We start from the raw sequence: 26,240 nt of genomic DNA on the forward strand, positions 1-26,240 counted from the left end.
GCATTTCATCTTTCTGGGCCCACCAAATGTAAAGGCTTCTCCTCCCTATCGCCTGTGAGCTGAGAACACAATGCGTGCCAGAGGATCTCCTCCCTGTCGCCTGTGAGCTGAGAACACAATGCATGCCAGAGGATCTCCTCCCTGTCACCTGTGAGCTGAGAACACAATGCGTGCCAGAGGATCTCCTCCCTGTCGCCTGTGAGCTGAGAACACAATGCGTGCCAGAGGATCTCCTCCCTGTCGCCTGTGAGCTGAGAACACAATGCGTGCCAGAGGATCTCCTCCCTGTCGCCTGTGAGCTGAGAACACAATGCATGCCAGAGGATCTCCTCCCTGTCGCCTGTGAGCTGAGAACACAATGCGTGCCAGAGGATCTCCTCCCTGTCGCCTGTGAGCTGAGAACACAATGCATGCCAGAGGATCTCCTCCCTATCGCCTGTGAGCTGAGAACACAATGCATGCCAGAGGAAAGTGAACTGAGAATGGCCTTCTGTGGCAAGGACAGGCTCGGCCGCACATCTGCAATGCTTCTGCCTTCAGCAGTCTCCACACTGGGTCAAGTGTGTCATTATTTTGGATTCAAATACTTTTCTACGCTTTACTGTCTCATGTATTGGAACCTATGAAAAGTGTGAACCCCGCCTTCTGATTGCCTTGGTTGGCTCAGTTACGCCAGGCAAGATCAACCGGGCACAGGAAAGTATTGAATCCAGTATGATTACGTATTTGAGGCTGGTCTGTCCGGACTGTGTGAGCCACCGCACCCTTCTGAAGCAGTGTGCTGGCTGGAAAGCCTGACAATCCCTTATTGCTTCTGACTGTTGTCCAGCTTTTATGATTAATTTGAATAATTAATAAACATCTGATTAACTCTGAATATTGATTGAGGTCTCACACAGTTGTTTGTGGCAGAATGTTGTAGATGGCAATGTCTCAATGTCTCTAGCTCTAATTGCTCATTATTATTTTCCCAATGTTATAAAATAAATCTCAAGTTTAAAAAGTGCAGTGGGAGTTGACACAGCTCTTTTAGAAGCAGACTAATTTCACCTAGTTTGCTTTAAAGTTATGATAAATTCACTATCTAGTGTTGACAGATATGAGCGTATCGCAAACAAAAGCAAGGGGTGGTCTATTACCAGTGTTTCTCTGAACCGGGGCTTGAGTGTGTGGCTTCAGAACTTAACTCCCGAGGTCGATTCTCTACTTAAGTCTGGCCTCAAGCCTATTTCTGTGAGGATGGAAACAATAGCTAAAAATCACATTCCAAACCCACAGTAAGCATGACATCATTCTCCTTGCAACTCTTGCTAAACAAAAAACAAAACAAAGGCTACAGGGGCAACCACCATCTGGACTATGGTAGACAATTGCTGTGGCAACAGGCTGGCTCTCGGGCATTTACTGTAAACTGTTTACATTTCTGAAAAGCACTCCACCCTGAGCATACTGATTTACCTTGATGTCTACAAACAATGTCATTTCTTTAACTTGTTTTATAGTGTCATCTTTTGTTTTTTCAGTTGGACGACACTTTGACCTGTTTGGAAAATAAGAGATGTGTATTTGTGTGATTGAAAGGTTGATGTTGTGTCTCAGGCACTCCTGCGCTGGTCATGGAGAGGGTGTGAAGGTGCGTGTCTGTGTATGTATCCGGTCCTGTGTGTGTCTGTGTGTGTGTGTGTGTGTGTGTGTGTGTGTCTGTGTGGTTTGTAGGCTGTATATCTGTGTGTGTGTGTGTGTGTCTGTCTGTGTGAGAGTGTGTGTGTGTGTGTGTATGTATGTGTCCGGTCCTGTGTGTGTGTCTGTGTGGTGTGTGGTTTGTAGGCTGTATATCTGTGTGTGTGTGTGTGTGTCTGTCTGTGTGAGAGTGTGTGTGTGTGTGTGTGTGTGTGTATGTATGTGTCCGGTCCTGTGTGTGTGTCTGTGTGGTTTGTAGGCGTGTATATCTGTGTCGTGAGTGAGTGAGTGTGCGTGTGTGTGTGTGTGTGTGTGTGTGTGAGTGTGTGTGTGAGTGTGAGTGTGTGTGTGAGTGTGTGTGTGTGTGTGTGTGAGTGTGTGTGTGTGTGTGTGTGTGTGTGAGTGTGTGTGAGTGTGTATGAGTGTGTGTGTGTGTGTGTGTGTGTGAGGTTTGTAGGCAAGTATATCTGTGTCTGTGTTGTGAAAGCCCATACTATGGCCCGCACGAGGTCGTATTAGTGAATCTCCTCAAACTACTCCATGTTTCCCTCTACACAGCCTACCCAGGGTTTACAGCAAAACAACAAATCATCAAATAAAGAGTCACACAACGGCGGTAACAACAGTGGTCCTGCTGATGTTATCTGAGTATGTCTCTGCAAGTCTGGTTAACCTTTGTAGCACAGTTGGTGGATGCTGACTCACAGGTAAATTGCATTACCTGTGGTTTATTTCTAAAAATGCCATTAATGTATTTCAACTTAAAACAGTTCTGGGAGCATTCCACTGAGGTGGCAGAATTGCGCAGAGGCAGCACAATGATGGGAGCAATAGCCCTGTATTGGCGAGCACTGTCTCTTCATCAAACCTTGCTGACCCTCTGTTTCCCTTTCGGGGTCTGCAGAGAGGCACACTTGTGTAAAATGCCCTAAAGTTTGTACATGTGTATGTGTACAGGTGTGAGAGGTCTGTATGTGTGTGTGTGTGTGTGTGTGTAGCTCTCCTTCCCTATCTCAGAGAGAGGAGTATCTCTCCTTCCCATCTCAGAGAGAGGAGTATCTCTCCTTCCCTATCTCAGAGAGTGGAGTATCTCTCCTTCCCTATCTCAGCGAGAGGAGTATCTCTCCTTCCCTATCTCAGAGAGAGGAGTATCTCTCCTTCCCTATCTTAGCGAGAGGAGTATCTCTCCTTCCCTATCTCAGAGAGAGGAGTATCTCTCCTTCCCTATCTCAGAGAGAGGAGTATCTCTCCTTCCCTATCTCAGAGAGAGGAGTATCTCTCCTTCCCTATCTCAGCGAGAGGAGTATCTCTCCTTCCCTATCTCAGAGAGAGGAGTATCTCTCCTTCCCTATCTTAGCGAGAGGAGTATCTCTCCTTCCCTATCTCAGAGAGAGGAGTATCTCTCCTTCCCTATCTCAGAGAGAGGAGTATCTCTCCTTCCCTATCTCAGAGAGAGGAGTATCTCTCCTTCCCTATCTCAGAGAGAGGAGTATCTCTCCTTCCCTATCTCAGCGAGAGGAGTATCTCTCCTTCCCTATCTCAGCGAGAGGAGTATCTCTCCTTCCCTATCTCAGAGAGAGGAGTATCTCTCCTTCCCTATCTCAGCGAGAGGAGTATCTCTCCTTCCCTATCTCAGAGAGAGGAGTAGCAGTTGCTCCTTGCCGAGCTCTGACTCATTGCCGTCGTGTGTAATAAGCACGGTTCCCGCCACGCGGCTCAGGGGCTAAAAATAGCTCCCCTAAAAATGCCCCAGAATCCTCCAGTGACTGAAGCGTGCGGTCTCACTCACGACTACCCGTTCCAGCGTTTGGGAATCTCAGCCACGCGTGCGCATCCCTGCAGACCCGGAGCTGTGATGTCGGTCTGCGTGACGGGTCTGCGTGACGGGTCTGCGTGACGGGTCTGCGTGAAAGGTCTGCGTGACGGGTCTGCGTGACGGGTCTGTGAAGTCGCTCTGCGTGACGGGTCTGTGATGTCGTTCTGCGTGACGGGTCTGCGCTGTCACACGGCTCCTGCTGCTCCGCAGGCCACGCCCCCTCGCTGCCGTGCCGGTGGAAAGCCACGGGTCCCGTTTCCCAGGCTGCCGTGCTCCTCCCGGGTCATCCATTACCCATCAGGCACCTGGGCATGGCCCTGTGCAGTTCTGTGCAGTGGAAGGATGCCCGAGCGTCGTCTCCCTGGTGATTTCCGTTGGACCCCTTTGCGGAGTCAGGGTGGGGCTGGGGCTGGGCCAGTTGGGGCGGGACATTGTCTATTCGGCAGGATCCTGCCCCCTCATTGGCTGAAGAGTGGCTCATAAGGTGGAGCTGGTTCGGGCATTATTGTTGTTGTTTCCCAAAAGCGCATTTTCTGTGAGAAGTGTAGGAAGTGGTGATCTTATGACTTGTGCCGATGACCTCGTCTCTTTGTAAAACAAGCGAAGGTTCGCGCACACATGAAACATTGATGACTGTTTAGGCCGGGCGCTTCTCAAAATAGCCCTCCTGTCCCGGACACCCAACACCGGGGCAGTACGTGTGGGTTTCCTGAAGGGCCCCTGCTTGTTCCGTGACAGTGGAGCTGCATGTGTGTGCCTGTGTGTGTCTGTGTGTGCTTGTGTGTGCTTACGTGTGCCTGTGTGCGTCTGCGTGTCTGTGTGTGCTTGCGTGTGCCTGTGTGTGTCTGTGTGTGCTTGCGTATGATCGCGTGTGCTTGCGTGTGCTGGCACATGATTGCGTTTGATCGTGTGCGCCCGTGTGTGCTTGTCAGGCCGTGTGCTGGTACTCCCGCTGTGCAGTGGAACGGGGGTGTGTGATTAATGAGTGTAATCAGGAAATGGCCTGTTATTCTTAATGGATGCTTAATCTTCGGAGCAAATTTGGCCCGGGGGGAGGAGGAGGAGGAGCGGGGTGTGTCGGGCTGGGCTCCTGGGCACTGCAGGACCTGCTGGAGGGAACTGACCTGGGCCCTGACACCATCCATGCACATCTCCTCCCCCCTCTTTCTGAGCCTGAGTCTGGGAGTCTGGCTGGGTGTACCCGGGAAACAGTAACACACCAACCCAAATAACCACGCATTACAACAGTGGTATGCAGAAGAGCATCTCTGAACACACAACGGGTCAAACCTCTAAGTGGATAGGCTACAGCAACAGAAGACTTAAGTCTAAAAAATAGGTCTAATAAATATCCAATAAAGTGATCACTGAGTGTATGTGGATGCACATAACAGGAATGTGGCCACCATGCCTGTTCCTTGACACACATGCACACACGCACACACAAACACAGACACAAACACTATCGCAGACTGCAGGTCACATACCATTCTGTCGCTGGGGGGTCAGCAGATGTGAAGCAGCATTTGACCTTTGACCCTTGAGAAAGCTAGGATGGAGAGGTTTCCCCCTCTCTTGCCGTGCCTGTCTCAGTCATGGTCGCCGGCACTGGCCCTTGGGAGTGTTCCTCATCCTCTCTCTCCCGCTCAGCTCATGTGTGCTGAAGGTTCTGCTACAAAATGGCTGCCGTGCATCACCCACATGGGGGCTTCTTGCTGGCGATGAGTCACCCACTCACTCATTACAGAATAAAGGGCTTTCTGTACTCAAGAGGGTCTTACTATTATTATTATTATTATTATTATTATTATTAGTAGCAGTAGTTGTAGTCGTAGTAATTGTACCAGTTGTAATAGTAGTAGTACTAGCAGTAGTAGTATTTACTGAGACCTGGCGAGTGAACACTATCTGGTGCTGTGAATCTTGATTTGATTTCTGTCTCTGTGTGTCTGTTTCTCCGCTGAGCACCAGCAGTCTGTTCATGTAGCCGGTGTGTCCAGCGTGTGCGCAGGGAACATTGCACCGCACTGCTCTTGACATTTCACACAGGACTGTTCTGCAAATTATGCTTTTCTCGCCGCAGTTGTGGAGGGGTTTTATTTGGGCCTAGTGACCGCCCCGCAGATGGAAGTGATCAGCGTGAGAGCCTTGGAGACTGCATATGGGCGGTTCCTAAATTATTTTCATTCAGAGGCGATGTCATTGGCCAGAACCAGCAGAGTTAAAGGCAATTACCTGCCAATCAAAGGGCGACCTCTGGATGAAGCATGCGCGTTTACTCATTCACGTTTGACCGATCTGGGAAGCTTCGGAGGGTGCTATCCGATGACGGCATAAAGCAGAGTCCTCACAGTCCTCTCAAACTGCTGGTTTTGGCTGTGTTTCATTGATTTGACTCGACTTCAATCTGAATTTTGTTCTTTGTTCCTGATGTTCCCTTCCTTTGCTTAAAGGGGCGAAGCCCCAAAATACCAGGGTGAAATATGGCAGGGTGATGGGGTTCATTTGAATTATGAAACAGGAGGGAGTGATTATATTCCCTTGCTCCCTCGTTTTTCCTTTTCCTCCCTCCTGGGAAGGGTATAAAATGCAAGATTCTAGCAGGAATAGAAATCCCACAATGCATTGCTCCACACATGAAATAGAGACAAGCTCTGTGAGAGCAAATCAGTGTGTTATGAAATGGAGGAGAATGGTATCTTTTTGCATCTTCATGAGTTTGGTAGGTTCATGAATCATTCACAAGTGCATTTTGAGGGATGGAAGGGCGGGATTAAAAAGTGAGAATTGAACTTTGTCAGATACTTTAGCCTACACGTTTTTGTGTTTGTGTTTCGGAGTGAGGTTTGAGAAATCCTCACTGAAGGTGCCACAAAGAAGAAGAAGAAGATAGTGTTTTATCAGGCCGGCTGGTGTGTTTCTATTATCACTGAAAATAAGATGGTTGCTATGAAGTATTCATGGTCTTTCCAAAGTCGTCCTGCGAAAAACCGAGGTTACTATGGGGTAGCACTTCCTATATAGGTTGCGAAGATCCAACCTCCCTTGCAAATCACCTGTCAAGTTTACTTGTTGCATGTCACAAATTTTGTCGCAAAATACCTCCCTCGAGGGTTAACAGCAAGGACAGGGAATATGTTAAAATGCTTTTCAGGGCCCAAACTGGGGTGGTGTGAAGGTGAACATTGTTTGGAATGTGAATTATTGTCATTTGATGAGTTATTAGAGGTCAGAGGTCACAGGATAAGAGCCCCAAGGTATTTCTGACAACCGTAACGTGCAGATATTTAAACTGTTTCACTTGTGATAGATTTTTTGTGAGGCCATTATCTTTGGTGTAAAATCATAAAAAATGTAAGCATTTCTGATATCCACAGACAGCATTTGTGTATAATGAAGTTTGCACTTTGCCCTGTGAGTTGACGGAATATTGAGCGCATAACAATCTCAATCTGATCTGTGCATCCTGAAACAGTTTGACTTTGTTTCTGGTGTGGTTTCACACTAAGAAAATCTCCCGGTGAACGTGCCTTTAGCTGATTCCACTTTCCCTGTTTCACGCTTCATAGTGTAAAGATGTCCTGGTGCTCATGGAGAGGTGAATCAGTGCAGTTGGGTGGCATGTGAGAAAGAGGACTGAAACGACAGCACTTGTGGATTTAGATAAACATTTATAGACTGGTGTACGAAACTGAAGGACTTCAGTTTGTCACTGAGCCCAGTTGTAGCCCACATTAATAAGAACCTGCGGGGGATTTATCTTTGCGTTTGTATATGAAAAGAAGGGTCAGCGTGCATTTGTTTATCAGAAAGAGAAGTGCGTTTTGACATTCATTTTGCCTCGGCAACGGAGATCAGTGTGCTTCTCCACTCTGTGTTGTCTTCCCCACAACTTCTCTTGTGTTTTGGTGTTTTAGGAAAAACTAAACAGGGAATGGTGTCCTGTGCAAAGTGAATATTTTGACCAAAATTTTCTCCAATTATAGTAGTGGCAATATTTCACCAACAATTTGTGGTTAAGTGTATTCGCATTAATGCCAGCCATGACTTCTATCTTTTAAGTATACTGTTGCTAATCCGCTGGACAGAGGAAAACACTTATTAGTGGAGAAAACAATTTGTGTGATTATATTTCTTCTCCCTGCTTGAGAATTTTTCCTTTGCTTGATATGCTTAAATTGCATTATGAATCCAAATAATCGGTTTGCGTTTGATTGATAGGTGCAGATATAAATAGAGGAACAGGTGCGCTTTTGGAGGTGAGGCAGGCATGTTCTCTTTGATGCCTCGTGGGATTGTAATTTTCTCTTTTTGAAGCCTGATTTGTGAACATCATTTCACACCTGGCTGGAGAAGAGCGTGTTTTATTATGCTGATTGCCTGCCCATGCATATCTTTGCATATCTGCATAGTGAAGGCGAGGGTTGTTGTCCTTTAGAGAAGGACTGGGCCGCCCGCCATTTTTCCCTTTAAGGTTTCTTTTCACAGACTGCTTTCCTGCCAGTTCAGTGTTTCTCGTTGACTGTCTCTCCCTCTGTCTGGCTGTCTGATAGCTGTGTGTCTACATTCAGAGGAACGCCTGTGTCCCTGTTCTTCTGTCTGTCTGATAGCTGTGTTTCTACATTCAGGGGAATGCCTGTGTCCATGATCTTCTGTCTGTCTGATAGCTGTGTTTCTACATTCAGAGGAACGCCTGTGTCCCTGTTCTTCTGTCTGTCTGATAGCTGTGTTTCTACATTCAGGGGAATGCCTGTGTCCATGATCTTCTGTCTGTCTGATAGCTGTGTTTCTACATTCAGAGGAACGCCTGTGTCCCTGTTCTTCTGTCTGTCTGATAGCTGAACCATACTCTTTTTAGTAGCCAGGGAAAATTGTGCTCTTCACAGGGAGGTGCTTAAAGTGTGCTCTTCACAGGGAGGTGCTTAAAGTGTGTTCTTCATAGGGAGGTGCTTAAAGTGTGTTCTTCATAGGGAGGTACTTAAAGTGTGCCCTTCACAGGGAGGTGCTTAAAGTGTGCTCTTCACAGGGAGGTGTTTAAAGTGTGCTCTCTACAGGGAGGTGCTTAAAGTGTGCTCTTTAGAGGGAAGTGTTTAAAGTGTGCTCTTCACAGGGAGGTGTTTAAAGTGTGCTCTTTAGAGGGAAGTGTTTGAAGTTTGCTCTTCACAGGGAGGTGCTTAAAGTGTGTTCTTCATAGGGAGGTGCTTAAAGTGTGTTCTTCATAGGGAGGTGCTTAAAGTGTGTTCTTCATAGGGAGGTGCTTAAAGTGTGTTCTTCACAGGGAGGTGCTTAAAGTGTGTTCTTCACAGGGAGGTGTTTAAAATGTGCTCTTTAGAGGGAAGTGTTTAAAGTGTGCTCTTCACAGGGAGGTGTTTAAAGTGTGCTCTTTAGAGGGAAGTGTTTGAAGTTTGCTCTTCACAGGGAGGTGCTTAAAGTGTGTTCTTCATAGGGAGGTGCTTAAAGTGTGTTCTTCATAGGGAGGTGCTTAAAGTGTGTTCTTCATAGGGAGGTGCTTAAAGTGTGTTCTTCACAGGGAGGTGTTTAAAGTGTGCTCTTTAGAGGGAAGTGTTTGAAGTTTGCTCTTCACAGGGAGGTGTTTAAAGTGTGCTCTTGACAGGGAGGTGCTTAAAGTGGGCTCTTTACAGGGAGGTGTTCAAAGTGTGGTCAAAGTTAATGTTTCACCTCCTGTGACCACAACTTTGTGCTCTGACTCATGAACTTCCCTGTAGGATGTGGGTGATAGTTTACTTCTGCAAACGTCCGTCTAACTCTGATCACAGTCAGGCCTATTGCTCAGTATTCTGCATCTTCCAGAACACTGCCCCGTTCCCTTTCCCCTGCAGGGCATCCTGGGCCAGCAAGTCTCCCAGAAATCCACTGCTTCACTTTAACCACCAGATCAGTGCTGCCTTTCAGTATGCTACCGCACTGTAGATGTTGCTGTTGTCATTCCAGGCTTTTTACTTTATTTTTTTATTTTTTTTTACACAGGACAGAAATTCGATTACACAGGACAGTGGCATTAAGCAGTTACACTTGGCTTGGCATATAGCTGACAATCTGAGTGTGTGTGTGTCTCTTTGTGTGTGTGTGTGTGCATTTGTAATTTTCTGTGTGTCTGTGTATGTGTGAGCGTATGTATCTGTGTGTGTGTGTGTGTGTCTGTGTGTGTGTGTGTGAGCGTATGTGTCTGTGTGTGTGTGTATGTATGAGCGTATGTATGTGTGAGCGTATGTATCTGTGTGTGTGTGTGTGTGTGTCTGCGTGTGTGCTTGTACGCGTGTCTGATTTATTACTGTAATTTAAAGAAGAAAGCGGGGAGACGCAGCCCTGGGCCGGCGCTCTATAAATAGGCTCCTGCACGTCACAGCCTCCCCCGCATCAGCGCCCTGTTTATGTGTCTCTTCTGGGATCAGCTGATGGATTGAGAGGCGCAGTCTGAGATCAGCTGATGGATTCAGAGGCGCAGTCTGAGATCAGCTGATGGATTCAGAGGCCCAGGCGCTCTCCGCCTCCCCAGGCAGCGGGAGAGAGACGCCGGCATCGTTTAGAGGACTCGGAACGGCTCCGATCCATTAGCCTGCATTATCCAGGCTCGGAGCAGTGAGGAGAATTGCGTTTAACAGTTAATGGTTCTTTGATTGCAGCGATGTGGTCTTACTTTTGCAATGGTGGAACAGATGACAGTCTACTCAGTCACTCAGTCACTCAGTCACTCAGTCAGTCAGTCAGTCAGTCAGTCAGTCAGTCAGCCAGAACCAGGAGCTGTCAGCGTGGGAGGACCAGTCGGGCACAGGTGTAGAACAATGTCTCCATGGTGGAGTATACAGGCCACCAAGAGGGCACAGCCTTATGGGCTTATGGGGAGGGAGGGAGTTCAGAGAGGAACGCCCACTGTGCAGCTCATGCTTCTCCTTCACCCATTCATACACACACACTCACACGGCAGCCAACCAGCAGTTGGGGGTTAGGTGTCTTGCTCGGGGACACAACCCTCTGGCTGCCTCAGACTGCTCTTACCTCCTGAGCCCATCCCGGCAGCTGCAGTCACCTTACACCACTGTCCTCCAGGGCAGAGGACTGCTACTTCTCCACTCTACCTTTACCTGGGAGGCAGGTGGGAAGACTGTCTGGCCAATCAGTAGATGAATTGTTCAAATTTTAAGGCTGGAGGGTCAAGGTTGATGACCCCAGCCTTAAAATTTGCATTTACTGTACCTGTGCAAAGCTTTCAGGCCATTTCCTGTCCATAGCGTGAAATCGTCCATTCATATACCCTGAAACACCGTCTGTTAAGGTGATCTTATCTGCAAGCAGACGCCATCGCACATGCAAATACACCGTGGGCTGGTACGCAAAAGAGGCCCAGACCGCACTGTCTTTTCAGGAGATTTTCCTGCATAAAAACCTGTCTTCCATCAGCAGGAAAATGAGCTGTCTGTCACAGCCATGGTGATGTGAGGGAAAAGCAGGAAGTACAGCCCTGTCCCAGAATTCAAATCAACCCGGGATTTGCATTTAAGTGCGTGATATTTATTCATTAATTCTTTTCCCCCTGAGCCGTGTCCTTGTGCTTGCCTGGCGTGTGAGCGAGCTCGGGCGGAAGGGCTTTTATTTTTTTGAAGCGAAGCGCTGGGTCCTTTCTCAGTCCTAACAGCCAGCTGTTCCCTTGCAGGTCCTGGGAACAGCGGAAGATTTCGGGAACGCCGTGGAACACGTGCTTGCCGGCCGATCCTCGGAACACTGCAGATGACATGGTCGCTGGCACTATGATGTAAGTGCACCCCCCTACCCACCACTTGCCAAATTCCTCTGGGGGGGCAGACTCCACCTGCTGGGCATGACAGTTGTAAGGGGGAGAGGGGGTAGAAACTTGACATGGAGACCCTCAAAGTGTTCCCTTGCTCTCTTATAACAGAAGCTCCTAGAACTGTGGGGGCAGTGGTGAGGATGTTGTATTTGAGGCTGTTCTCTGTGTGTTGTGGAGAGCTGTGTGGGGGCAGTGTGAGGATGTCGTATTTGAGGCTGTTCTCTGTGTGTTGTGGAGAGCTGTGTGGGGGCAGTGTGAGGATGTCGTATTTGAGGCTGTTCTCTGTGTGTTGTGGAGCGCTCTGTGCGAGTGTGGGGGCAGTGTGAGGATGTCGTATTTGTGGCTGTTCTCTGTGTGTTGTGGAGCGCTGTGTGGGGGCAGTGTGAGGATGTCGTATTTGAGGCTGTTCTCTGTGTGTTGTGGAGAGCTGTGTGGGGGCAGTGTGAGGATGTCGTATTTGAGGCTGTTCTCTGTGTGTTGTGGAGCGCTCTGTGGGAGTGTGGGGGCAGTGTGAGGATGTTGTATTTGTGGCTGTTCTCTGTGTGTTGTGGAGCGCTGTGTGGGGGCAGTGTGAGGATGTCGTATTTGAGGCTGTTCTCTGTGTGTTGTGGAGAGCTGTGTGGGGGCAGTGTGAGGATGTCGTATTTGAGGCTGTTCTCTGTGTGTTGTGGAGCGCTGTGTGGGGGCAGTGTGAGGATGTTGTATTTGTGGCTGTTCTCTGTGTTGTGGAGCGCTCTGTGGGAGTGTGGGGGCAGTGTGAGGATGTCGTATTTGTGGCTGTTTTCTGTGTGTTGTGGAGAGCTGTGTGGGGGCAGTGTGAGGATGTCGTATTTGTGGCTGTTCTCTGTGTGTTGTGGAGCGCTGTGTGAGGATGTTGTATTTGTGGCTGTTCTCTGTGTGTTGTGGAGCGCTCTGTGGGAGTGTGGGGGCAGTGTGAGGATGTCGTATTTGAGGCTGTTCTCTGTGTGTTGTGGAGAGCTGTGTGGGGGCAGTGTGAGGATGTCGTATTTGAGGCTGTTCTCTGTGTTGTGGAGCGCTGTGTGGGGGCAGTGTGAGGATGTCGTATTTGAGGCTGTTCTCTGTGTGTTGTGGAGCGCTGTGTGGGGGCAGTGTGAGGATGTCGTATTTGAGGCTGTTCTCTGTGTGTTGTGGAGCACTCTGTGGGAGTGTGGGGGCAGTGTGAGGATGTTGTATTTGAGGCTGTTCTCTGTGTGTTGTGGAGAGCTGTGTGGGGGCAGTGTGAGGAAGTCGTATTTGAGGCTGTTCTCTGTGTGTTGTGGAGCGCTCTGTGGGAGTGTGGGGGCAGTGTGAGGATGTCGTATTTGTGGCTGTTCTCTGTGTGTTGTGGAGCGCTGTGTGGGGGCAGTGTGAGGATGTCGTATTTGAGGCTGTTCTCTGTGTGTTGTGGAGAGCTGTGTGGGGGCAGTGTGAGGATGTCGTATTTGAGGCTGTTCTCTGTGTGTTGTGGAGCGCTCTGTGGGAGTGTGGGGGCAGTGTGAGGATGTTGTATTTGTGGCTGTTCTCTGTGTGTTGTGGAGCGCTGTGTGGGGGCAGTGTGAGGATGTCGTATTTGAGGCTGTTCTCTGTGTGTTGTGGAGAGCTGTGTGGGGGCAGTGTGAGGATGTCGTATTTGAGGCTGTTCTCTGTGTGTTGTGGAGCGCTGTGTGGGGGCAGTGTGAGGATGTTGTATTTGTGGCTGTTCTCTGTGTGTTGTGGAGCGCTGTGTGGGGGCAGTGTGAGGATGTCGTATTTGAGGCTGTTCTCTGTGTGTTGTGGAGAGCTGTGTGGGGGCAGTGTGAGGATGTCGTATTTGAGGCTGTTCTCTGTGTGTTGTGGAGCGCTCTGTGGGAGTGTGGGGGCAGTGTGAGGATGTTGTATTTGTGGCTGTTCTCTGTGTGTTGTGGAGCGCTGTGTGGGGGCAGTGTGAGGATGTCGTATTTGAGGCTGTTCTCTGTGTGTTGTGGAGAGCTGTGTGGGGGCAGTGTGAGGATGTCGTATTTGAGGCTGTTCTCTGTGTGTTGTGGAGCGCTGTGTGGGGGCAGTGTGAGGATGTTGTATTTGTGGCTGTTCTCTGTGTTGTGGAGCGCTCTGTGGGAGTGTGGGGGCAGTGTGAGGATGTCGTATTTGTGGCTGTTTTCTGTGTGTTGTGGAGAGCTGTGTGGGGGCAGTGTGAGGATGTCGTATTTGTGGCTGTTCTCTGTGTGTTGTGGAGCGCTGTGTGAGGATGTTGTATTTGTGGCTGTTCTCTGTGTGTTGTGGAGCGCTCTGTGGGAGTGTGGGGGCAGTGTGAGGATGTCGTATTTGAGGCTGTTCTCTGTGTGTTGTGGAGAGCTGTGTGGGGGCAGTGTGAGGATGTCGTATTTGAGGCTGTTCTCTGTGTGTTGTGGAGCGCTGTGTGGGGGCAGTGTGAGGATGTCGTATTTGAGGCTGTTCTCTGTGTGTTGTGGAGAGCTGTGTGGGGGCGGTGTGAGGATGTCGTATTTGTGGCTGTTCTCTGTGTGTTGTGGAGCGCTCTGTGGGAGTGTGGGGGCAGTGTGAGGATGTCGTATTTGAGGCTGTTCTCTGTGTTGTGGAGCGCTGTGTGGGGGCAGTGTGAGGATGTCGTATTTGAGGCTGTTCTCTGTGTGTTGTGGAGCGCTGTGTGGGGGCAGTGTGAGGATGTCGTATTTGAGGCTGTTCTCTGTGTGTTGTGGAGCACTCTGTGGGAGTGTGGGGGCAGTGTGAGGATGTTGTATTTGAGGCTGTTCTCTGTGTGTTGTGGAGAGCTGTGTGGGGGCAGTGTGAGGAAGTCGTATTTGAGGCTGTTCTCTGTGTGTTGTGGAGCGCTCTGTGGGAGTGTGGGGGCAGTGTGAGGATGTCGTATTTGTGGCTGTTCTCTGTGTGTTGTGGAGCGCTGTGTGGGGGCAGTGTGAGGATGTTGTATTTGTGGCTGTTCTCTGTGTTGTGGAGCGCTCTGTGGGAGTGTGGGGGCAGTGTGAGGATGTCGTATTTGTGGCTGTTCTCTGTGTGTTGTGGAGAGCTGTGTGGGGGCAGTGTGAGGATGTCGTATTTGTGGCTGTTCTCTGTGTGTTGTGGAGCGCTGTGTGAGGATGTCGTATTTGTGGCTGTTCTCTGTGTGTTGTGGAGCGCTCTGTGGGAGTGTGGGGGCAGTGTGAGGAAGTCGTATTTGAGGCTGTTCTCTGTGTGTTGTGGAGCACTGTGTGGGCGCAGTGTGAGGATGTCGTATTTGAGGCTGTTCTCTGTGTGTTGTGGAGCGCTCTGTGGGAGTGTGGGGGCAGTGTGAGGATGTCGTATTTGAGGCTGTTCTCTGTGTGTTGTGGAGCGCTCTGTGGGAGTGTGGGGGCAGTGTGAGGATGTCGTATTTGAGGCTGTTCTCTGTGTGTTGTGGAGCGCTCTGTGGGAGTGTGGGGGCAGTGTGAGGATGTCGTATTTGAGGCTGTTCTCTGTGTGTTGTGGAGCACTCTGCCGGGCCTGGCAGCTGGCTGGAGGCCCGTGTGGAATGTCACGCACAGCAGCGGGATGCGGGATGGGAGGGGGGTTAGCAGGTTAGCGCTGAACAGCGCACACCACTCCCCGTCTCCCTGTCCCATCCACCTGCTAAATGGCGAAAGAGCCACAGCAGGTGAAAGGGATTATGGGAAAGGAGGGACGGGTGAGGGGAGGAGCAGAGCAGGGGGGTGGGGGGTGGGGGGAATGATATAAAATCATCCTCTATATGAGTCTGGATCAGTGGCCCAGGAACCATACAGCTCAGGGGTGGAGGAGAGGTGGGACACGTTTTAAAAGCGCACAGATGGGGCTCTGTGCCCCATGCAGCTCTCCTGATGGGGGCGGGGGGAATCCAGGAGGAAGACAGACTGAAGACGAGACACCTGGGTGACTTTTGACCCTGTTCCTCGGAGTGGAGGGGCAGTTTGGGTGTTTAACTGCTCTCTGTGGGGGGAGGGGCGGTTTAAGCCGAAGGAATCAACCCTGTCAGCAGGTCCGGACGACGCTGTCACGGCAACCTGCTGATGACCCGATAAGGGCCTGACGGCTGGCCGCCAGCAAGACGCTGACAGCTCTTTCACTTTGACACGACGCATCGACGCGGTCTGGGGGGAGAGAGGGAGCGGGAGGGGGGTCCCAGCTGAGTCTGAAGAGTAAATGGAGCTGTTTTGAACACCTGTGGTCTGAAACTCCAAAATGCTGACCCCAACCCAGGCTGCTTATTCACTTCCTGTCTTTTCTGGTACTTGTTCATGCAGTGGTCCATATATTACAGTTGCATGTCTATGTCCTCATATTTTACTCACATTTTATGTACAGTCAGGTCCATAAATATTGGGACATCGACACAATTCTCCTTTTTTTGGCTCTATACACCACCACAATGGATTTGAAATGAAACAAACAAGATATGCTTTAACTGCAGACTTTCAGCTTTAATTTGAGGGTATCCAAATCAGGTGAACAGTGTAGGAATTACAACAGTTTCTATATGTGCCTCCCACTTTTTAAGGGACCAAAAGTAATGGGACAATTGGCTGCTCAGCTGTTCCATGGCCAGGTGTGTGTTATTCCCTCATTATCTCATTCACAAGGAGCAGATAAAAGGTCTAGAGTTCATTTCAAGTGTGCTATTTGCATTTGGAATCTGTTGCTGTCAACTCTCAATATGAGATCCAAAGAGCTGTCACTATCAGTGAAGCAAGCCATCATTAGGCTGAAAAATCAAAACAAACCCATCAGAGAGATAGCAAAAACATTAGGTGTGGCCAAATCAACTGTTTGGAACATTCTTAAAAAGAAAGAACGCACCGGTGAGCTCAGCAACACCAAAAGACCCGGAAGACCACGGAAAACAACTGTGGTGGATGACAGAAGAATTATTTCCCTGGTGAAGAAAAACCCCTTCACAACAGTTGGCCAGATCAAGAACACTCTCCAGGAGGTAGGTGTATGTGTGTCAAAGTCAACAATCAAGAGAAGACTTCACCAGAGTGAATACAGAGGGTTCACCACAAGATGTAAACCATTGGTGAGCCTCAAAAACAGGAAGACCAGATTAGAGTTTGCCAAACAACATCTAAAAAAGCCTTTACAGTTCTGGAACAACATCCTATGGACAGATGAGACAAAGATCAACTTGTACTAGAATGATGGGAAGAGAAGAGTATGGAGAAGGAAAGGAACTGCTCATGATCCAAAACATACCACCTCATCAGTGATGTGTCATGGCGTGGGCATGTATGGCTGCCAATGGAACTGGTTCCCTTGGATTTATTGATGATGTGACTGCTGACAAAAGCAGCAGGATGAATTCTGAAGTGTTTTGGGCAATATTATCTGCTCATATTCAGCCAAATGCTTCAGAACTCATTGGTCGGCTTTTCACAGTGCAGATGGACAATGACCCGAAGCATACTGCGAAAGCAACCAAAGAGTTTTTTAAGGCAAAGAAGTGGAATGTGATGCAATTGCCAAGTCAATCACCTGACCTGAATCCGATTGAACATGCATTTCACTTGCTGAAGACAAAACTGAAGGGAAAATGCCCCAAGAACAAGCAGGAACTGAAGGCAGTTGCAGTAGAGGCCTGGCAGAGCATCACCAGGGATGAAACCCAGCGTCTGGTGATGTCTATGCGTATTAAAAAGTGAAAGTCTGATTTATGATTGTTAGTTTGTCCCATTACTTTTGGTCCCTTAAAAAGTGGGAGGCACATATAGAAACTGTTGTAATTCCTACACCGTTCACCTAATTTGGATGTAAATACCCTCAAATTAATGCTGAAAGTCTGCAGTTAAAGCACATCTTGTTCGTTTCATTTCAAATCCATTGTGGTGGTGTATAGCGCCAAAAAGCTGAGAATTGTGTCGATGTCCCAATATTTATGGACCTGACTGTATGTTCTTTAGTGAATGATTTTACACAGTTTAACATTTCTACAGGTTAAACTAACAAACACTTCAGAAATATCAGGCCAGGGGCCATTGTCATTGGCCATTTGGCCATTACCAAATCATTTTGTGACAGATTTTTGTAGAATTCACTGCACAAATAACTTTTGATTTGACCTGTTTAAGTTTGCGTCATCTGAGGTTAAAATACAAGGCCACCCCCGTGCCCAGTTAGTTCTTTATGTTCAAATAAAATCCCAATTCTGCTGAGAATTAAGACGGGTAACTTCCTCTCTGAGAAGGCAGAGGACTGGTTGGAAACAAAATTGTCGCCACCGCAATTCTTGGTTCCTTGTTCATTATGGGAACGTGCTTCTTTTGTAAAAAACAAAAATACCTTAAAAAACAACATGAGCAGGGGGTGTGTTTTAGAGATTTACTGTAAGGGTTGTAGCTCTACGTTAAGCCAGAGATGCATGTACACATTGCAGTGTGACTGAAACACTGGCTTTGATAAGTGCTCTGAAAGGCTGTGATGAAAGCTAGCCCTAGATGAGTTCCAGGATGGACCTTTAAGAGTAAAACCGCGACACCCAATGTGCAAATAACTGCCTATCTTAGGTGCTGTTCTGCAGGGAGGGGCGGAGTGAGTCTTTTTCTGTTTAGCTCACTCTGTTCTTTCCTTTTAATGGCATTTTCCTCTTATCCCCTTCTCTTGTTCTCGTTCTCTCAGTGTGCGTCGCTCTGCGGTATTTGACAGCGCTTATTTCGTCCTCCTTGCGGACGGGCCTGGGCTCTCCTCTGAGGCCCGCCATGTCAGCCGCTGCTTCTTATCGCACCGCGCTCACCAGTCAGGCTCCCACAGATATGAGATATGAGGAAGTCTCTTTGCTTCTGGCTCAGCCGGTATACTCCTGCTATTGCCCTTGACCCAGGCACTGGAGCTGGTCCCCAGGCACTGGCCTCAGCACTGGAGCTGGTCCCCAGGCACTGGCCTCAGCACTGGAGCTGGTCCCCAGGCACTGGCCTCAGCACTGGAGCTGGTCCCCAGGCACTGGCCTCAGCACTGGAGCTGGTCCCCAGGCACTGGCCTTAGCACTGGAGCTGGTCCCCAGGCACTGGCCTTAGCACTGGAGCTGGTCCCCAGGCACTGTGCTGTGGCTGACCACTGCTCTTTAAGTAAACAGGATGGGTGAAATACAGAGGACACATTACCCCACATGGTTCGGGAAAGTAGATGTTAATTATTAAATATAGGCAGTCTTGTTTGTGACCAGTGAGGGGCGCTGGTGTAGAATAAGATGCCCATCTGTGCACTGCCACGATGAGCCACCCTGCAGCCCTGCTCATGCTACCCATAAGCCCCCTTGCTGAGGTGTGAGTGATGACTGGGTACCCAGGTTAGCGCTTATGGGTGGTGTGGAATTCCTACTCCAGCAAACGGAAACTGTCTGTTCTGTGATGAGTGACATGGCGTGACGATGTCTCACAGGCGTCTGGGAGAGAGGGGCATCCAACCAGGTCTGCACACAAACACAGGCGTGTGCATGCGTCTGCTTTTGTCTGCGTGCTTCTGGACCCACTTATGTTCACCAGTGTTTGTCTGCAGTAGTCTGCCCGAGATGTGGGCTCACACCAGGCCTGGGGAATGACAGCATGACTGAGAGGGAGAGAAAAAGACAGTGAGGAGGAGGGAGAGAGGAGGAGAGGAGGAGAGACAGAGGAGGAGAGGGGAGAGACCGAGGGGGAGAGGAGGAGAGGGGAGAGGAGAAGAGACAGAGGGAGAGAGGAGGAGAGGGGGAGAGACAGGGAGAGAGGAGGAGAGGAGGAGACAGAGGGAGAGAGGAGGAGAGAAGGAGAAACAGGGGGAGAGAGGAGGAGAGGAGGAGAGATAGAGGGAGAGAGGAGGAGGGGAGGAGAGACAGAGGGAGAGAAGAGGAGTGACAGAGAGGAGGAGATCATCTCTGATTACCTAGTGGGCTGGCGCCTTGTTCTATGAGCGTCACGCAGCCAACGGCCCAATTGCGACAGGGCCTTTTACATCTCCATGGCAACTGCACTGCAAAGCTCCAGAAGAGGTGAAGAAGTCGAGGAAAAGAAAAAAGCAGAAAAAAAGGTTGTGGTTGAAAAACAGGAAGGGGAAGAATACATTATCTGCCTCTCTCCTCTGCCTCTCCATCCCTGTTCTCCTCCTCGTGTGTACACCCTGAATCAACTGCCGTCCGCTACATCGTTAGAACATTAGTGCATGCAGGAAAAAAAAAAATGAACTGGTGCACACAGTGGCTGGGCCTCAGCAGAGGGGTTGGGGGAATATAGACCCAGTCGGGGCTGACCTGTGACCTTTGCCCAGGTCCTCTCGAGAAGACAGACGCTCCTTCTCTTTTCCAGCCTGTCAACAGCTTCCGTGTTTGATGGACAGCAGTTGCAGCCACTGTCGCGGTGTTGTGCTGCTGCTGCAGGTTTAAAAACTGTGATGTGATGAAACTCTGCTGATGCTGGTGCTGGTGGTGGGGCTGTGTGTGTGCGTGCGTGTGTGTGTGTGTGTGTGTGTGTGTGTGTGAGTGTGCGTGTGTGAGTGTGCGTGCGTGTGCGTGCGTGTGCGTGCGTGTGCGTGCGTGTGCGTGCGTGTGCGTGCGTGTGCGTATGTGTGCGTGTGTGTGTGTGCGCGTGTGTGTGCGTGTGTGCGTGCGTGCATGTGTGTGTGTGTGCGTGTGAGTGTGTGAGTGTGTGTGTGTGTGTGTGTGCGTGTGTGTGTGCGTGTGTGTGTGCGTGCGTGCGTGCGTGCGTGTGCGTGTGTGCATGTGAGTGTGTGTGTGGGCGTGGGTGTGTGTGTGTGTGTGTATGTGCATGTGCATGTGTGTGTGTGTGTGTGCTATAGTAGGCTATATTTTATTAATTTTGTATTCCATAGTTTATACAGTGGCTTCAGTATTCAGACCACTTCACTTTTTTGTGTTGTCGATTTAATTTTTAATTGAGAACATTTCCCGTCAATCTACACTCAATAACCCATAATGACAAAGTGAAAACATGTTTTTAGAAATTTTTGCAAGTAAATTGAAGGTACAATAGGTAATTTTGGACTTTCTGGTCAACTGAGGAATTGCAGCAACAAACACACTCAAACCACAACACTGTTTATCCCTCCCCTTCTTTGATTTGAGTCCAGCTGTGGCATATTGACTTGATTGGGCATAGTTTAGAAAGGCACACACCTACGTATATAAGGTCCCACAATTCACACATTGCATGTTAGGACAAAAACCAAGCCATGAAGTCCAAGGAACTCTCTGCAGCAGACCTCTGCGATAAAATTGAGGCGAGGCATAGATCAGGGCAAGGGTGTAAAACCATTTCTAAAGCTTTAAGTGTTCCCAGGAGCACAGTGGTCTCTCATTGTGAAATGGAAGAAGTATGGAACCACTAAGAGTTGGCCGTCCAGCCAAACTGACTAACATTGAATCTAAATCTAAAGTGAAGGGGTCTGAATACTTTCTGAAGCCACTTTATATCACCCACTGTATGTTATGTAATAGGTTGTATATATTGTAGATATTCTATATATTTTATTATATATTATATATTATTATATATATTTTTTATTATACTTTAAAAAAAATAATAATTTGTGTTCAATATTGGTGCACCCTGCGCCACAATAGAATAGAAATATAATATTTCACCGGAAACTGGAGTTATTGGGAGAGGTAGAACAGTTGTAGTGCTGAATTTGTAGTGTTCAGGTGGGTGTTGTGTACACTCCATGACCATCCGAGTCACTCATAGCACATTGTAAAATATGAATCTGAGGGAGGAAAGGGGTAGGCGTGTAGACTGTCCGCCCCTCTGTTCCCACGTAGCACGTCTCCTCTGCCCTCCTTCACATTCTCACAGCTCGACTGCGTGTCATGTGACAACACGCCTGGCATTCTCTGACTGCACGCTACGCAAAACTGGCTCGGGCACATTTCTGAAAAGCAGACTTTGCAGTCTGACTGTAGTTTGTTTTCATGTTCAAACTGTGTGAGAGTTTCTGCAGAAAAAAGACCCACCTTTTTCTCCCAGTGGCCTTGTCCCTGTTTCATACAGGCCCCGCCCCCTCTACATACAAGCCCTGCCCCTTCTGCATACAAGCTCCGCCCCTTCGGCATACAAGCCCCGCCCCTTCCTCATACAGGCCCACCGCATGCGGGCCTCTGTTTACACACCGCATAAACCTCTCAGTGTGCAGATGCCTTTGTAACAACATTGTTCTTGAACCAATGAGGAGGGGCGTCCCCCCCACCAGGGTGGTTCATGTAAACACACCTTGTTCACTCTGTACAGGAAAACTGCTACTTGTGTCCCACGCTGTAATGGGCTTATGTTCTGTGTAATTACACTTTCTACACAGAAAGGCTTCTATTCTGGCCCTTGGGCCCACACTTCCTCAGTACGGAGATCATTTTACCGCACAATTTACACTGAGCAACATGTTCAGCGGCACGTTCTCTTAAGGAAATTGATTGAATTGATTTCTTTACATCATAGAACATAGTGTATGTCTGCCCCCCAAAAAAATATGTTTATGCACTTATGCTTCTTCTGAAATGTAATTAAGGTTCTGTAGGGAATAGCAGGGTAAGTTGTCACACTGTTAATTTCTCCAAAACAAGAGGTACTAGCTCAGAAATGTAATCGCCATTTTGGTCAACGTATTGTTTTCCGTGTGGTCAAAATCTTTCAGTAAAAAAGCAAAAAAGCATTTCACATTTCATGTAATATAACTTTTTCAGGCACGAATGTTCAAAATGATATTTTTGTGCTGGGTAAAGGAGAGAGTAAAGTCTAAAGTGGGGGGGGGGGTCATGCTGTCGTTGGTCGTACAGATTACTGACCGGGGGTAAAGGGGAAGTTCTGCAGTAGTTTTCATGCGGATTGTTGCTGGTTGCAGAGGTTTTGCTTGGTTTAGTTCTGGTCCGAGGTAAAGGTGTAGGTGCTGACCCAGGTGGGTTCTGGAGGCAGGGAGGGTCCTGAGGCCATACCCTGAATGAATCAGTCTCACCTCCCCAGGGAGCCCGGCTCGCGTCTTCTCAGACATGATGGAGGAGACCCACCCTTCAGCTCCCTCTCTCACGTTACTGAAGCTCGTTTTCATAGGCCCTCGCCACCCAAAGCCCAAACCTCGGTAATGCTATCTGGTCATAGCGGTGCCTACCTGCGGCCCCTCAGGACGGTTGACGGGAAGAAGCGGACCGCCGGTGACAGGGAGAGGAAGTGTAATGTAGAGCGCGCGTGTAGAGTTACTGGAAGGGACATCGGAGACATCGTGGCCCGTTTTTCGGAGGACGGCTACAGTGACCCCGTGTCCCATTGTGACCTCGATGACAAATGTCCTTGGCCACCTCTGACCCCCGCTGAAAGGAGTCTCGTTTTGGGATTGTGTGTCTGGGAGTGACTCATTTACCCTGACCTACATCCCTGTTATAGAGGAGGACACATACTCCATACGAACATGCACACTCACACACTTACACTCAAACACTCACACACACACACTCCTAACGAACATGCACACACTCACACAAATACACACTCCACACGAGCATGCACACACTCTCATATGAACACTCACACACACACACATACATGTACACACACACACTCCACACGAACATGCACACACATGCACATACACACACACACACACACACACTCACACACACACACACACACACACACACTCACACACTCTAGCTTGCTAGCAACAGCCTGGGAGAGTGTCCTAAAAGCTTGGGTGTGTCATTTATAATTGAATTAGAGTCGTAGCACTGATCTCAGATCGGTTTGCCCATGTCCAAATCCCAGCCTTATCAGTGTGAAGTAAAGGCCATAGTAATCCTAGATCCGTGCTCATATGTTTCATAAGATGCTTCATGAATCTAGGCCCTGGGCATGTAACCAATTTGTAAAGGTGAAAAGTGTTTTGCCTGGTTTATTTCAGTCAACACCCTGCTGTGTAAAATGATAGCAGCTATGTAGTTAGCCTTGCAGTGTGCCCTGTGGGAGAGGGTTCAGAATGAGGAATATTACCGTATAATAATCCAGAGACAAGGTTCCACATGACTCATCTGACACGAGGCCTCCTTCTTCGGTACTGCACCCAGTTTTGTGTTGCGCATTGTAACAAAAATACCTCCCAAATAAATGTATTAATAAACTGCAAACAAAATGGTGGACGTGAGTGTCACTGCCACTGTACACACTTTGAGATTTAAATCTGTTCGCATGTCTCCGCCTGTAAGGTGGCGCCTGGCGCACTAATCAGTGAAATGTTCACATTCCATTTAACTCGCCGTTCTTCCACATCAGGGCTTTTCAGGTTGTCTTTGGAACATACTGTGCATGCAGCTTTCTGCTAGCTGAGTCCATAATCACCATCCCAGCATTGTGAGACGCTGTGAATAGTTCTTAATCAGGCATTTCACTCCCTCTGTTCAGGCCCTGTTTGTCAGAAATGGCTGTGCAGGCCATGGAGTGAATGCCCTGTGGTGCTCTGATGAGACGCTGACTACTGGCCCACTGGCTGCTCTGAGACTGCTCTGAGTCCCCCAGTGGGATGGGGTTGTCGGGTCTGCAGTTTGCGGTCATCGTGGCCGCATTGGCTCAGGCGGTAAGAGCAGTCCTCTGGCAGTCAGAGGGTTTGCCGGTTCCCCGCCCAGGATGTGTCGAAGTGGCCCTGAGCAAGACACCGAACCCCTAAATGCTCCTGGTCGGTGCCTTGCATGGCAGCCAATCGCTGTGAGTGTGTGTATGAACGGGTGAATGAGAAGCATCAATTGTACAGCCCTTTGGATAAAGGCGCTATAAAAATGGCAACCATTTTACCATCAATGATACCCCTCCTTTGTTTGGTAATACGCATTCGAGCAACCTGGGACAATACAAAAGTACCCTCCTTGCGTTCTCGGTTTAGTTTTTTCATTTTCATAATTTAGTATTAAGCTCATTGAAATCAGCAGTCTGGCAATAGGGATAAGATGAGACAGACCTCGTGATGTCACAACCTAGCCTGCTCCAAGATCGCTGCGCCATAGTGCTAGCAGCTGCAGAAAAGCAAACTTTTATTTTTCTTGCAGAGACCAGTGGATTTCAGATTTGATTGCAAGGTCGTATATTACCCAAGATGAAAAGCAAGTCAGCCAGAATATATTACGACATTCCCTTCGATGTAATTTTATTTTTATAGGATGTGCTGAAATAAATGCAACATCAGTTTTCTCTCTTGCATATTGAGATTATGCTGTTCAAGCCATTAGCTAAAGTGCTAAATCATGCAGGAGTGCAGATATTCAGAAGATTCACTATACCCTTATTTATTTATTATTAGTTGCTTCTTTTTCAAAGTACATATGTTTACAAATTACTTTTCCGGTTTTATTGTTCTGTCACCCCATAAAATATTTATGTATCTGTAGTACAAATTAATTCACAGGTCATGCCAATTTCACTCCTGCCCTTGAAACATTGTGTAAAGAATTCAGAATATTTTATTTCTTACTTTTTAATTATAAGACATTTAAATAAAATGTGAATTCCTTATATTTGTGAAGTTGAAAAAATTCTAAATAGTTTTGACAACTTAGAATTTCAGTGGCTGTATCAAGTTGTTTCATTTAAGAAGGGGTAATCTTTACTGGTGCCCAGTATGTAAATTACGTCAGACTTCCAGCTCCGATTTCTACGTTCCAACTGTAACCTGAGGCTTCAGGTGTGGCCAGAATTCTAATCCTTAAACAGGCCAAGAATGTGCTACTTACTTTTGCTGTACTGGTCCTCCTACAGCGGAACGGGGTATAGGATGTGCTTCAGCCCCTTTGGCCCTGGTGCTGCGGCGGGAGCACCTATCTGTCCCAGTGCAGAGCTGCGTCAGACTTACCTCATGTGTACTCTCTTTGTGTTTTTTTTTTTTTTTTTGGGGGGGGGGGGGGGGTTCAGGGGTGGATACTGCAGGAATATGAGCTGCTTACTGTGATTATGAAGGTGATTACACAACCCTCCAACCGACCGCTGACCAATGATCCAGATTCCCCCCCCCCCCCCTTAACAGTTGCCATGGGGGGTGTTCAGGTCAACCACTACACACACACCAGTCTGTGCAAACGTGGGCACACGCACACACACACACACACACACACAACTCTGTATGCCACTTAAGAAACCGTTGTGTAATGTCCTACAGGATAATCCGTCTTATACTAAGCGTCCCACACACACACACACGCGCACACACACGCCCCCCCCCCCCCCCCCCCGTCATGTGATGCTGTTTACGACCTGGCAAGCGGTACTGTGGTTGCCTTTATTGTGTGTGGTGGCCATCGGCGGTTGGAGGTGTGAGTCTCCTCTCCCCGGTGTGTGTGTCAAAATCGCCATACGCAACCGCTTCCCACTCACTGAGCACAGCTGCCCCGTGCGAAGAATGGGCCGGTCTGGAATATTCCGCCGTTTCCGATTCCAGCGTCTGGGATTAGGGGCTCGGCACTGAGTGTATCGACGCAGGGACCTTCTCACTCCAATTCCCAAAGAACCAACCATAAGGAAATCCTCTGCCCGAATCCTTTGAAATACAAGCAGTAAGAACTTGGGGAGAAGGAGGATTGACTCCAGACTTTCCTGAGGAAGAGTTAGTTGACACAGAAAAGCAGGTGCGGAGTTCAGCCTGTTTTTCTGGGAGAGGTACTGTGGTTATGCTTTTAGAGAAGGTTGCGGTTTGAGGTGTGGTTGCGGTTTGAGGTGTGGTCGTGCTGTGAGGCTCCCAGGCTGTTGGGTGCCGCTAGAGTGTGACTTCCCGGCTCATTGTGCCGCGGGACCTCGCTGTAACTGCCAAGAGGGATATTAAAATTATAAGCGGCCAGACTGGAGGGTAGCACAGAAGTGACAGTTACTGGGATGGTTGAGCAGGATCTCACAGTTCAACATTCTTGTAGCTTTTCTGTGGCATTCCCACAGCATTGTAATACCTTGGTGTTGGCGGTTAACGGTCTCTGTAATGACGAATGGGAGGGGTGGA

General features: G+C 48.6%; 1 protein-coding gene across 2 annotated transcripts in view; it reads left to right on the top strand.

Annotated features, from left to right (window-relative positions):
- LOC133141770 (membrane-associated phosphatidylinositol transfer protein 2-like) overlaps positions 1-26,240 on the top strand; it is an 81,744-nt gene that overhangs the window by 12,436 nt on the left and 43,068 nt on the right. For both annotated transcript variants that reach the window (XM_061262486.1, XM_061262488.1), the window contains exon 2: positions 11,169-11,267. The gene's annotated coding sequence lies outside the window, so the exon portion shown is untranslated. The remainder of the gene's footprint in view (positions 1-11,168; positions 11,268-26,240) is intronic.

The sequence above is a fragment of the Conger conger genome, chromosome 12 (genome assembly GCF_963514075.1).
Source record: "Conger conger chromosome 12, fConCon1.1, whole genome shotgun sequence".
NCBI lineage: Eukaryota > Metazoa > Chordata > Actinopteri > Anguilliformes > Congridae > Conger > Conger conger.